The sequence below is a fragment of the Anser cygnoides genome, chromosome 2 (genome assembly GCF_040182565.1).
Source record: "Anser cygnoides isolate HZ-2024a breed goose chromosome 2, Taihu_goose_T2T_genome, whole genome shotgun sequence".
NCBI lineage: Eukaryota > Metazoa > Chordata > Aves > Anseriformes > Anatidae > Anser > Anser cygnoides.
In genome coordinates this window covers 63,892,799-63,907,365 of record NC_089874.1, presented here as the reverse complement: position 1 = coordinate 63,907,365, position 14,567 = coordinate 63,892,799, and the positions used below count along the sequence as shown (strand labels likewise).

The 14,567-nt window shown below is 40.0% G+C and overlaps 1 protein-coding gene across 2 annotated transcripts in view; it reads right to left on the bottom strand.

The window, feature by feature from the left end:
* The window catches only part of LOC136786338 (neuropeptide S receptor-like), a 120,990-nt gene that overhangs the window by 61,657 nt on the left and 44,766 nt on the right, over positions 1-14,567 (bottom strand). Inside the window, exons 5-6 of one of the 2 annotated variants that reach the window (XM_066992274.1) lie at positions 6,533-6,650; positions 84-250 (exon numbers count right to left, since the gene is read on the bottom strand). The gene's annotated coding sequence lies outside the window, so the exon portion shown is untranslated. Of the gene's footprint in view, positions 1-83; positions 456-6,532; positions 6,651-14,567 lie in introns of those variants that run through there. The other variant, XM_066992273.1, reaches the window with a different exon arrangement.

The window sequence follows — 14,567 nt, the reverse complement described above, 5'->3', positions numbered from 1 at the left end:
TGGTTGCTGTAAGTAATGCTTATGGTGTTAAAAAGGTAATTCAGGTAAAAGAAGAGGTAATTCAGGTTTTCCATTGCTCTTACCTTTTCTGTGTTCGATTATTTCTTGGTCACTGTCACTGCCCTGCTTTGTTGATGGCTGGTTTTGCTGAAATGCTGTTTTGTTTGTTCATTTGTTTGTTTTGTGGTTAGTCACAACATTTTAAGCCATGGGCTGTCTGTGGTACCATATCTATAATTAAAATAATTCTCTAGGGAAAACAAACAAACAAACAAACCACTTATTTTCTTATTTTTTAAGCCTCTAAAAAAACATCTGAAATTTGACGTTTGGGTTTGCTCCCTCCACCCTCCACCATCCCCAAGATTAAGCAAACTGTTTGAATACCCCTGGAATGAATGGTGAAATAAAAGATTTTACTGATTGAATCTCAAAAGCCTATAGTGGGCAAGATCTAATCCCAGCAATTCCTCGGTGGATAATGAATAGCTGATTGATTCCTACAACCGACTTTGTTTTCCTCAGACAGGAGTTTGAAAAGTCTCTGAGAATTTCAGTGCTTGAAGAGATTTAGGTGGTTTTACATAGAGAGAAATTGAGTTTTCACACTATTTTTACAAAAGGTGCTCTCGAATTATTATTTTAACGTCTTTATGTTTTTTATAAAAACACATTTTTTTCTAATGTATAATAAAATGTGATTTTTGCTTTCTTAACCTAACCTCTTTCTCTTTTTAAGTCTCACTATTGTACTACACCACAGCATAAGCATGCTTCCTATATAGGAAATATTAAGCAATTCTGAAAATAATCTCTAAGCAAAGAGAATGGAATATTCAGAAGAAGAACAGAGAAGACTTGTTTTAGGGACTACTTCATTTGCCATTCTTTTTACCTTGGTCTCAGAAGCTACACAAAATTGTATTTCTCAAATATAGCTTTGAACCAAGGGACTGGAAAACTAGAGCATAAATGGTTCCAGTGCAAGCTAAGTAGAACACTTTGCTGCTGCTGTGTGTAACAAAGCTTTATGCTCATCTTCCATGAGCAGACACAGGGGGGAGACCTGCAACATGCATCTCTTGTCTCCCCTTAATGGCATGGTTTTCCTTACTGGGAAGATGAGGAAACAAAAAGTGAAATCAGGAGATTATTACTGTGCATAATGTTGATCATTTCCCCAAATTCAGCTGATCTGAACCTTCAGATGCACCTAATAGTTTAAAAAATTAGGCACATCTAAAATGCAGAGGCTCAAGGTTATGTATATATGTGTGTGTGTGTGTGTGTTTATTGTATAGAATTTACAGTAGAGTTGGCTTTTCTGTATTTAGGCTGTATTGGAAGGAAACTGCAAAAATATTTACATTCTTGCTGTTTGTAGTTTCCTGTACCCTGGAGTAGTTAGACATAATCATATTAAATGCAAAGAAGAAATAAGGCTATCAGGCTTCAGAAAGAAAGAGAATGAGATATTTCTTGCTCCTAATAGTATGACAAGTTAATTGCTTTTCATTAAAAACAAAGAAGCAAACAAAAAACAACACGTTTAATCTGTCTAATCTGTATAGAGTGGCCTTGGAAGAGGAAGGTCAGCCTGCTCTTCCCCATGTCCTTCTCCCCCAAAGCTGACTGTCTGGGGCAGTGCAGAGTGGCTCAGCTGCTGATGCTGGCAGTGAGGACCACTGGAGAGCTGCCTTCCTGCATCCCCGCTGCACAGGAGCAGCACAGAAATTACACATTAGTGACACAATCCCTGTTGTTTGACATGGAAAACTGCATGAAACATCAGTTTATTTTCCTTTAATTTTGAAGCTGCTTAGCATGCATGTTGTTTTCTGTTTGCACTGTGCCTTTGGCGGGGTGCAGTTCTGTTCAGCATGGGTCGGAGATAACCAGGCTGACAGCAGTGGGACCAACCAAGGCTGCAGGTGGCCCCAGCGCTGGGAAGGGATACCCATATTTCAGGGCTCTTGGAGGTCAGCGCTGCATGTACAGCAGGGAGTGTGTCTTCATGTGTGCCTTCCCTATGGTGGGGCTCACGTCTAGTGCTGGTCTCTGGCTTGCATGATCCGCACCTCGTTCCAGCTCCCCTGCACGACTTGCAGTGAAGGTCTGATGGTTCAACGTAAGGCTCCCTTAGCTGGGGTGTGACTGTTCCCCCAGTATTCCCCCACAATTTTACACATTTTTTAGCCTCACCAGGCAGAGACAATATCAAGTTTCTAAATCCTCTAAGACCTGAAATAGCAATGATCTTCTATGAGTTAATTTCTGAGTTCTGAAGTTAGAGGCTGGCAGATGGAACTGAAGAGCCTCTCCCTTATACAGAGAAATATGTGTTTGATTTTCTTTCGGAATCTGTACAAACTCAAATTTGAAATATTTAAAGCCTTCACAGAATGAGATGACAAATCTCTGCCCAGGTCCAGCCTGATTTCTGACCAGTCAGTATCTATCCAGCTCTGAATCAGATCTCCAGACTGCCAGAGGGTGGATTCTTTCTACTGATTGAAGTTTTGGATTAGATCTTTTGCAAAAAAATCTGTATTTTACCATTAGTAAAGAAGGAGGGTCATAAAAATCACAGAGCATTTTTCTAATAGTAATGATAAAAGATGAGCACTTTATTCCTCTTCTATAGAAAAATCAAATTTTCAAGGAGAATTTTTTCACATCATTTCTGCTTGTGGTATTATTTCAGGGTGGTCGATTTTAAAGAACGGATTAATGGGAATTTATCTGTATTTGCAAATAAACTCTTGGAGAAGAATACGCAATTCTTAAGGAATTGTCTTTGAGAAGAAGCATGTAGGTGAAGAAAGTGTGTAGAAGAATGCCATTAAATATGAATGTCATGTCAGTGGAAGTGTCAGACACTGAAATTTCAAATCCTTTCCTCTCTTTGTAGCAGCACAACCATGAAGAAAATAATGTATTTCACAAGGGCCTGATTCTCCCAGGATAGTTCCTGTTCAGGGACAGAATCACATTATCTTTAGCAAAAAAAGAGCCAAGCCCCGTGACCTGAAACAGAAGCCTGATAAATGTGCATTCCTATACAATATCAAGGCAGTCAACATCATATCATTCATTATATAGCACGGGAGCACTCCTGCTTTCAAGGAGCTGAGCAGGTATCCAGGATATGGGTATGGCACCCATCCCAGCAGGTCCTGGCAAAACGTAATGCATGGCATACCACTCAGTAGACAGCATGAATTCACAGCTCCCAGTCACCAGAAAGATTTTCTTTCAAAATCTGCCCTTCTCAAAGTGCTGGCACGCCCGCAGTAGCTGGGATGGGAAAGCAGCTCCGAAACAAAGCTGAGCTGCCAAACGGGGAGTGCGGTTGCAGGTGAGCCCAGGCTGGCCCCAGCAGGCCAGCAGGCAACACAGCCACCCCACAGAACATGTGTCCGGCCACGGGGCGACCACAGGGAGCAGAACACTAGCTGTCTGAGTGTCCCATCCTTCCCTCCTTCTGCTGCAGGGCCCCGGTAACAAAAACAAGCACAAAGGCTAGCTGAGAGTGGGCAGAGAGGGCGTGCAGTTGCAGCTCCCATTTTGTCTAAAACTGGCATCAGCATCTTTTTGTGCATTACAGTCTCCTGAGCTAAACACCAGAGTCTTAGCAGGGCCACAGCCCTGTTTAGCACCATACAGGAAGGCTGTTGGAGGAAAACTGAGGTCCAGGTTTCCACAAGCAGATGTCTTGCAGTGCTTTAAACAACCACCACCAATGGTGGTGCCTTTCACTGCTTTTAATGCATATGTGATTTCAAACCAGGAATTATTTTCAGTACAGTTTTCATATTGTTGCTTTACAGAGTTTTTCTTCCGTTTGTCCACCTTTAGTTGAACTACAACCAATTCTCAGTTCATCTTTGACTATGTCTTACAGATGTCACACCATGACTGCTTGGGGAGAGAAGTACTTCTTCCTTCCCACCCCTCAAGTTCTGCCTACAACCTCCAGTGGTGCCACACAAGATGTTGAATCCATCGTTAAAGCCTGACATAATTTAAGAGTTGCTCCCCCATTGGAGTTCAGATGATGCCTGGAGCTGATGAACCTCTCCCTTCCTCTGCAGGGGATGAAGAATAATCTAATGGCTAAGACATGGGCTTGCAGTTCTGGGAAGATATTAAGCTCCTTGTTCCTTTACAAATTCCCATCTCAGATCAAATGGTACTATAGATGCTACAAAGAGAGAAGAGGGATATTGAGAGAAATCAGGCTAATCCGTCAACACTAAAAGCTTGGGAAAAGACCAGCACAAACTTCAATGGAGGTCAAAAAAAATGGAGGACTTCTGTGCCCAAGGGGAGGTAGAAAAACAAAAGAAAGTGTGGTAGGAAAGAATTTAAAGTGCCTGTATCCCAGTCCTCATTTCTGTGGAAGAAGTTGTATCTGAAGTAATGAATACACTCTGTCTTCTGGCGATGAGCAGCAGTGTGGAAGTGCAGATTTACAAGGGAGGTGGAAAGCTGTTAGATGAATTGCAGGACTTTTTATTGCCAATTACAATTTCATGGCAGGGTTATTATTTATTAAATATAGAAGCAGCCAGTTGAATTCTAACTGCTCTTAGGCTTAATTCCACTTACAAAAAGGCCAAAGAAATTATGCAGAGCTAGAGGAAAAACCCTTTGCAGTAGCAGGCATACTTCTAACAGCCTTCACATCTGCATGCACACACACATGTGGAAAGAAAGAAAACAAACCACTCTTCTGAAGGGGAATGGGTTACACCCAATTTCCCTTTAATAAAGCCTAAGATGGAGTAAACTAAATGTACTGCACTGCCACCACTAACAGGCATGTGAAGGACAATTTGAACGGTGTAACTTCCTCAATTATTGAAGCTGAGGATTTGAGGCTCTCCAGAGAAAGATGTACTTCATCCACTGCTCTGCCCTCCAAAAGCATCATGTGGACAGAAAAAAATAAAACAACTGTTCACAGGTAGACTATGACCCATGTCAGAACTGGCATGGGGGGGTCAGAAGTCAATATTGACTGTAATATACAATTGAATCCCAGGTCATTTCTGTAGAGGAAGAGGATGTCTATTTTCAGGCAGCACAAGCGATGAGCTATCACCAGCTTTGTGCCAGCATTTATTTTGAATTCTCTTGATTGCAGAGCAGGGGTAAGGGCTAGGGAACAGAGAGAACTAAAGAAATACTCAATGAGGAAACTGTCTCAGCTTCTTCAAAGACCTCACCTGGAAGCAGTCTTTATTCTTTTGTTTATGCATATAGGTGCCCCTGTACATTGCCATGAGCAGTGTGTTTAATAACATACATTGGCCGAAACAGTAATCCAGATCTGGTAGGCAGTACAACAATATAGGTTTCTGGTGTTAGACAAATGACACTGAAAATAGTCTTCTGCAAGCCAGTTCTTTGCAGACTGGAATAGAGGTGTAAATTACTCAGTCCTGTGTGATTCAAAATTTTATTTCCAAAATCCTACAGTCTTTTGCTAATACACTTTTCAGGAATGCCTCTTTGGATACTATTAGGAAGTGTTTAGAATATCAAGGCCATTGTATTCTTGTTCCTGATCACATTCAGAAATATATTTTCATTTAGAAAATGAAGAAATATGCTGTTATCGTTTCCACTTGTGAACAAATATATCCATTTGATTATGGTTTGGATTCTGTGAAGAAAGAGGATTAAAACAGGACTACTCCACACACTGATTTGGAAGCGAAAAGTTGTTCAAAGAAACAGTGTTATCTAAAGAAAAATACACAATTTAGCAACTGTCATGACGTTTTGGAAATACTTGATATAAGTACTCACATCACCTAGTGACTGGACATACAGCAAGTTGTAACTGCTCACATCAACTCAGTGCAGTATTGTTGTGCCCCACATTTAAATAGACTTTTGTGTCTCATAGACCACTGGACTTACTGGCATTTCAATGAGATGCACAGAATGATTTGGATATCTTATGGTATTGATTCTTTGCTCACAATTTTACATGTATTATGACACAAATGCTCAGACAAATGTCAGAATGGGCATAATTACCCAACTGATCACACTACCCCTAGCCAGCCTTTGCTAGCTACCCTGGGAACGACTGTTCTACCTGCAGTGAGTTATGGAGAGGTAGTGCCAGATTCTCACGGAAATAAATGGGCTCCGGTCTCTTCATCTCACAGGCTGTGCACAAGTGTGTGAGCTGCTGATCTGGTTTTCTGACTCTCCTTGTGGATAGACTATTGTTTTCTTCATATGTTAGTGACTATATGCTTATATGTATAAGCAGAGCTTATTTACTGTTTCTATAGACAAAATAACGTCTCCATTTGTTAGGCAAGATATTTCCAGTCTGTGTATGAACATACCACTGATTCAGGTCATATTGTTCTTGTAATAAAGCTAGACAGAGTAAAACAATAAGTACCAGTTAGGAAATGAGTTCAAAAAGTTTCCAGTGCTTAACAGTTGTATGGGTGGAGTAAAATAGCATACACAAAACATGATTTGTTAGTCATTAGAAACAAACCTGGAATCAGCATGAGCTGTGGTGCTCCTGCTTCCCAGAGCCAAGTTTTCAGAACTTCTAAAAAGACTAAAATTGTTGAAGAGTTCTTTAGTTTTTCTCTTCAGAGCAGAAAGGATCTCTGAAAAAAAAAATTGTTATACTTTCACATATGTATCAAATTAGGGAGAGATTAAATGAAGGAGAAGCAAACCATCTCTGCCTTTGAAGCATTCATCATTTTTGTAGCACAATTTGCTTTAGGAGAAAATAATGTGTTCTGTGGTTCTGAACACGCAAAATAATTCAAGACTTTATATGAACTGCTGCTTGGGGATTAGATGAGGATTTAATATCTTTCTCAGAGAAAGAATTAATTAAACTCTCTCCTCTTCGGGAAGGTGATGAGCAAAACAATACATAGAGCTTTGATTTATTTCTCTACAGAAATAAAATGTGTATAATAATTTTTCATTTCAATTTCTTTTTTTTTAAAAAAATGAATCATTTAAAAAATTATCATAGGAGTTGCTTAAGGGATTTTAACACACTTCCAAAATGTCAGCTAAAATTGAACCATTGGGTCTCCTTTAGAAAACTTTGAAAATCTGTTGTTACAAGCTAAGGAAATACTGTTTAAGTATTACCAAGGATCTGTCCTTTTCTTTCATTTTTCATATGCTTAACAGTGGAATTGATTGGGAAACCTATTGGTTAGTTGATAGGCCTCACTGTTTTTCACATTTTCTATGATCATCTCATAAAAAGATTTGATAGTCTTTTCATAATAGACCTTGACGGTCATCTGAAGGCTTCACACACATACACAATCCTTTTTTGTTGGCAAAGATTTTCAATCCTCAAATTTTATGATGTAATGTTTTTCTAACAGAAATGTCAAGGGGATATATACCGTGAAAAATAGCTGTTTCATCAAAGCTCCAATTCTATATCAAAATAATTTTCAGTAGGTTTTTTTTGTGTGTTTTTTTTTTTTGCTTGCTAGTTCTAGGAATCCATAATCCATTCCTCGATTCTCTCAGACTCCAGTGCAATTTGGTCTGCTACAACTTAATGCACAAGTGTTATCACCGGATCAGAGTATTTGCTGAATCTGGTAAGAACAACGGTATCAGAACAATGCAATGTTTTAGGATTGTGATTTCAATTCACCTGCAACTACATGTGGGATTAACAATGTCTTATATTCAATAAACTCTGGAACATGAGTAGTACCTAACTATATTTAACTCATTTATGTGCCTTGCACCTTCAAAGTCCTATCGACAACAGAAACTTGTGATATCAGGACAGGAACATTTGCTGGGGTAAAAATAAATGAAAGAGAAAGAGAAAGAGAAAGAGAAAGAGAAAGAGAAAGAGAAAGAGAAAGAGAAAGAGAAAGAGAAAGAGAAAGAGAAAGAGAAAGAGAAAGAGAAAGAGAAAGAAAGAGAAAGAGAAAGAGAAAGAGAAAGAGAAAGAGAAAGAGAAAGAGAAAGAGAAAGAGAAAGAGAAAGAGAAAGAGAAAGAGAAAGAGAAAGAGAAAGAGAAAGAGAAAGAGAAAGAGAAAGAGAAAGAGAAAGAGAAAGAGAAAGAGAAAGAGAAAGAGAGAAAGAGAAAGAAAGAGAAAAGGAAAGAGAAAAGGAAAGAGAAAAGGAAAGAAAGAGAAAAGGAAAGAAAAGGAAAGAGAAAAGGAAAGAAAGAGAAAAGGAAAGAGAAAAGGAAAGAGAAAAGGAAAGAAAGAGGAGAAGAGAAGAGAAGAGAAGAGAAGAGAAGAGAAGAGAAGAGAAGAGAAGAGAAGAGAAGAGAAGAGAAGAGAAGAGAAGAGAAGAGAAGAGAAGAGAAGAGAAGAGAAAGAAAAAGAAAGAAAGAAAGAAAGAAAGAAAGAAAGAAAGAAAGAAAGAAAGAAAGAAAGAAAGAAAGAAAGAAAAAGAAAGAAAGAAAGAAAGAAAGAAAGAAAGAAAGAAAGAAAGAAAGAAAGAAAGAAAGAAAGAAAGAAAGAAAGAAAGAAAGAAAGAGAAAGAAAAAGAAAGAAAGGAAGGAAGGAAGGAAGGAAGGCAGGCACTTTCATTCAAATGTGGGTACATTATTTTTATCTGTTTTAAAGCATGTCTCATAGGTGAATTGATGTCTCCCTTCTTTGACAAATTAAGTTTTTTTGCATTTACTTTTTAAGCAAGCTGCCTGAAAGGATCATCCAAAGTCAGATATGGTAAATAGGTAGGGCTCATTTTCTGGTGTTTGGATTTGGTCCGTGCATTGATATTTAAGTATGAGGACAATGTATTTACCACCAGCCAAAGCCCTGAGCAATTACAGGAATCATACCCAACCTCTCATTTTCACTGTAGGATTTGTCTTAGCACAGTACTGTTTACACACCCTCTGTAGCTGAATTATATCACTATTTGCAGGTTAATTGGAAACCCTTTATATGTGTCGCTAATCAGAAAAATTGCTGTGGCTGCACTGAATGCACAATTGAATGTGGTCCAACGTGTGTTTCACTCAGTTAACCAAAGGCAGGTGCAAACAACACTTACTCTGAAATACTTAAAATTCAAGGGAATGAAAAAAGTAGGAAAAAACACTGGTAAGCTGCTGAGAGGAGCAACACTCATGGGAAAAAAAAAATCAAGACTTTAATTTCTGTGCTGACTCATTGTCTCTCTGTGCAGTTTCAGCAGTCCACATTGCTTCTTTTTAAATGACTGGATGACCAAAAGAATGAAAAAAGATCAGTCTTTTTACTACTAATAGAGAAATAATTAGGAAAACCTTATTTCTGTAATCTGAGTTTTCCATTTCAAAGATCTTAATGGAGGGTTTTCTAAGATATATTCCCCATTATCAGTCATCTTGCTACCAGCCATCTGTCACCACAGCCAGCAGCAGACACTACAGATAGCCTGTGATCTTCAGTAAAGTCTGTTCAGGTACAATGCCTTTCACCAACTTCTATTTAACTTACATGAAAATGTGAATCTGAGAAGCTATGCTAAGTCACGGGAAAGTATGAAATTATACTTGCAGACCTTATGGCTGGTGGTTTTAGGGAACTCGAATAAAAATCCAACTAATCTGGCCCTGTGTCAGGGTCTGAAAGTCTGAAATGGCTTTCACCACCTCGTGTCAGGAGTGACACAAATTAGAGCATCTCACAGGAAACCTGCTGGTACCTGGTCTTCTCTGTTCTCTCTCTCCACCAAGCAGCAATCCATAGCAGTTGCAGTGAAAAATAAATCAACAACAGCTGAAAATTATCCCTTATTATCATGACAAAAACCCCAGCAGACACGTCTGAATTCCCTATAGCACTGACTTGAAAGTTTAAAAGAAACAGCTATTTTATGGCATTTTAAAGGAAACTAAAAATACCCACCCTAAACCATCAAGACAAAAAATTCTTATTCCTAACTTTTTTTTTTTTGTCAAAATGACTTGACCCCAAACTAATTAATTTCACTCAACCCAAACAAGCCTTTTTGTGAAAGATATTTCACAAGAATAGTTTTCTATACCATGTTTCGAGGAGTTCAACACCAGCAAACTTTAAAGTGTACCTGCTCTTCTGATGATATATCTGGCAATCTTTATACATAACTTTATGTTAGGTATATATATATATATATATATATATATATGTATAGATATGGTGGGCAGACATTTAAGTAGCTTAGACCAAATTTCAGAGCCTCCTGAGTATTCATATAAAGCCCAAAAAATGGACATGCGAAAGCAGTCAGTTTAAAACCAGAAAGAAGCCTGTACAGCCAATGCATATCCCATACCAGAATGGGAAGAGGTGACAGATGGCAAACTGGGGGTAGGATCTAAACAAATGTTTGAGAATGAAGTCTCTAGCAAATAACTTTCACATACAACTGCTCCTCCTGTAAAAGCCTGTGGCCTCATTTGGATTTTCATGCTCTGCATCTGGTTCGTTTCTCCAGTCTCCAAATGCAAGATGGTTGAGGCAGAGGCTTGTAGTCCTTGCTGCCTGTTTGAGGAGCACCAGAAAGGCACTGCTATCCCTTGCCTGAGTGTGTGCGATCCCTCCCCTGTAGCATGGCACTAGTAAGAAAAGCAAAGCAGGCATCGTTCATGTTGTTAAACACACCCAAGGAGTCACCATGTCATTAGCATATGAGCAACCAATGTCTCTCTGGATGGAGTGCAGCAGAGTATTGGAAGATTTGGACTACTGATTTAAACACTGCTCAACTCTGACTATTTGCCTGAACTTTATAAGGCAATCTTAGCCCATAATTTTAGTATAGATCTTTCCCACAGTTCAAGAAAGGATTGATGGGTACAGTCTCGGCCATGGTCCTGTAAGATAAATATGGATTAACTGTCCTGGATTCAATATTTGATGTAATAAAATGCTTTTTTACAGGTATGGAAATGTAACTTTGCCATGCATTTTAATTATGTTGAAAAAAAAAAGTCATGTCAGCATCTAATTTGTTCTGTTCAAATCTTCATATGCTCTGAAGATAAATCTCTTCTGTTTGAAGAAGGTTAAGATAGTCAAGGGAGAAGATCAAATAATAAGGCACAGGTGAATTTAAAATCACTGTTCCAGACTGCCAAATAGATAAGAGTACAAAGACTGAACAGTAAATTATACATATATATAATATACATGTACAACTTCTCATTCCATTTCTGTAATTGGAAAAAAAAAAAAAAGAAAAAAAAAAAAGTATGTTTTATTAATTCATCCCAGACTCCCATGATACTCAGTCACAGGTCATCAACTACAACAAATAAGTTCTAACGTACCTGTACAGAATTAATGCAAGATTGGAGTGCTGGTTGACAGTGGGCTGAACATAAACCAACAGTGTGCTCAGATGGCCGAGAAGGCCAACAGCATTCTGGCTGGTATCAGAAATAGTGTGGCCAGTGGGACTAGGGAAGATTGTCCCTCTGTACTTGGCTCTGGTGAGGCTGCACCTTGAGCACTGTGCTCCCCACAGGAAAGATTTGGGTTGCTTGAGCGTGTGCAGAGAAAAGCACCAAAACCAGTGAAGAGAAAACAAGAGGTGTGAGGAGCAGCTGGGGGCCTTGGGGCTGCTCAGTCTGGAGAGGAGGAGGCTGAAGGCAGAGCTCCCCGCTCTCCACAGCTGCCTGACAGGAGGCCGCAGTCAGGAGCAGCGTGTCACTCTCCTTGCTCAGGTGACAAGTGACAGGACGTGAGGTGACAGCCCCAGGCTGCACGAGGGGTTTTGGGCTGGGTGTCAGGAAGGATTTCCTCACAGAGAGGGCAGCCAGGCCTTGAAAGGGGCTGCCCAGGCATGTGGTGGGGTTTCCAGCCCTGGAGGTATTTAAGAGACGTGTGGATGTGGCACTTAGAGGCATGGTTTAATGGTGGACTGGTAGTGTTAGGTGGCTGGTTGGATTTGATGACCCTGAAGGTCTTTTCCAACCTAAATGTTTATACGATTATACATCATAGCATACCTGTAGCTCAGCCTAGCTGACACTATATATGCATATCACCTTCTATAATGCCAGTTGTTCTACACTACTTTTTGGAGCTATGCTAATAACCGATGAGGAGAGGGAGTGTCAGCTCACCGATACAGCAAAATGAAAATAGAAAATTTCAGCTTCCTTCCTTTAGGCCAGATAATTTTTTTGTTTTTAATTTAATTAAGCATAGATAAAGCTATTAACGTTTCAAGACTTCCTGAATATTAAAACAAACAAACAAAAAATATTCCACAGCAAAAACAAACAAACAAAAAGTTGAAGTTCTAATTTCTCTGGCCTTTTATTTTAGATGAAACTCTCTGCAAAGAAACAGAATGCCTCTTGTGAAACCAAGAGGCCATAAGGCTCTACCAGACTGGCCTCTTACTGATTCTTACTGGTTTACCTACACTCAGACCCAGATCTTCAGAGTGGCATCATTTAGGAGCACAAACCTTCTGCTCAGGATAGAAACAATGTTTCCTCTTCACTGTTGTTCCTGGTATCAGCTGAGCTGGCGGGTAAGAAGAATTGGATAAGGATAGGGCAGCATCCGCCCTCCTCCCTTATCAGGGTTTGGCTCCTTTTCTAATAGTGTAAAGGGGCTCCCCGGTGCCACTGCATCACCTCTAGTCCAGGGTGTCCTCCAAGCGGTTCAACTTGTCTAGCTAAAGGAGCACAGTCGCTTGGGGTTACACATGTAGTTTGAGTCGGTGGTAGGTAAAAGCTTTGACCATCACCTGCAGTGGTTTTATATCCTTTTTTTTTTTTTTTCCAGCATAGATCACTAGACCACACTGGAACCTCCCTCCCTCCTGAAGGCTGTAATGTGGATAAATAATGTGTTCAGCTATCTGTGGTTTCTGCACCTTTACTGCTGCCTTTCAAGTGAAAGAGATAACCTGACAACACCAACAGTTAAAATGAAGGAAGTGAACAACACTTCGTTTCACAACATAGAGCACCCTTAAGGTAATGTGTGCTAGAGCAGTTGGCTTATGCAGTGATTGCAGTACCCAAGTGAGCATGTCATGACGATGTGCTTGCCACCATAACAACGCTTTATTAATGATCAAACTAATGATCAAACTTGTATTTGACTTGCCTTTAATGGGATGCCTCTATTAGGACAGGGAGCTTACAAGTAAGAGCAAAATCACCTTGCAGGGCTGAACTGCCAAGCTCACCCTGACTTATTTTATTGGTGCAGTGGGGAAAAGGCAGCATTACATTACTTTAAAATGACAGATTGCACCACATGTAATGCTTCTAGAAAAGATAATTTTCCAGCTCCTGTATCTGACCAAACTGCAGATACACTGATGGATGAAGCTGGTCTGCAACAGGACCTTGAAATATTTAAGAAACCCACAATATGGCAGCTTGCAAGTGTCTGATCAGATTCTAGCATTTTGCAGTAACATGACATTTTTTTTTTCCCAAATAGCTTTTCAAAGACCACCTTAATTCTGTGCACTCTCTGAAAATAAAGCTGGCAGTACAGGGTCTGGATTTTAGAAGTCAGGAATCAGCTGCTGCCTACTGCTGTGTGTGAGGCATCCCATGTTGTTTTTTAAACTTAAGTTTGAGGACCAACCCAACATTTAAAATATAGTGAAACTTCTATAGGCTGCCTTTCAAAGACAATAGGGGCTTGATAGAGCATCAGTGACAGCAGGAATGGTCTTGAGGAAGCCATATTTCTCCGTGACTTTTATTGCAGGAACCAGTGAAAAAGAAATGAAAACTAGCAACACTAATGTTTAAAAATCAGCAACACCACCCATCTAGCCAAACCTGTGGCCTCTGTGCCACTGTGGGTCACACTTCATATTTCAGGGATTTAGTCCATGGGAAAATCACTGGCTGTTTTTTTCAGAACTGCCACTCAAAGAAAAATCACAAAGCACTCCTCACCCCTCAGCCCTGCTGCTCCAATCTCCACCCACACGCTATCCTGTCCCTAAGATGCTGGCTTGTAGCAGTGCTCTCTGCACTTTTATGAAGGACTTTCACCCTTGTGAACCAGTCCTGGTGTGGCCCAGACCTAAGGTAGGGAGGGATCTGCTGAGCATCCACTTGGGATGTGGCTAACATGAAGCAAAACAGAGATTTTTCTGTCATCATTTCTCTCCTTCCCTGTCTCTATTAACTGTGTTGCTCAGAAGACCTGGAATATTTCCCATGCACCAAGCTGTGCTCCTCTCCCTTCAGAGTTAATGTAGGGGAAAACACAGACCTCAGTGTGCAATGTCTCTCTTCCATCATCATTACCCAGAGGTTTTTAGGGGGATATCTCACACCTACCTGCCTAGGACTAGCACCCTTTTGCACCCTGCTCCTTGTCAGGGGACTGCAGCATCCCCCACTGTCATTAATAGGTCCTCATGTATTCTCCACAGACTCATAGAATCCTTACTTATCAGCCAAATCTCACAATTCCACACAAAATATGTCCAGTAGTCCCAAGTTCAGGCTGGCTGCCAGTCATTTTGGCTCAGCCAAAAAATGGTAACCATCTTTTATAGCGAAATGCAACAGAATATTTTTCTTGGTGTACACACATGAGGTATCTCCT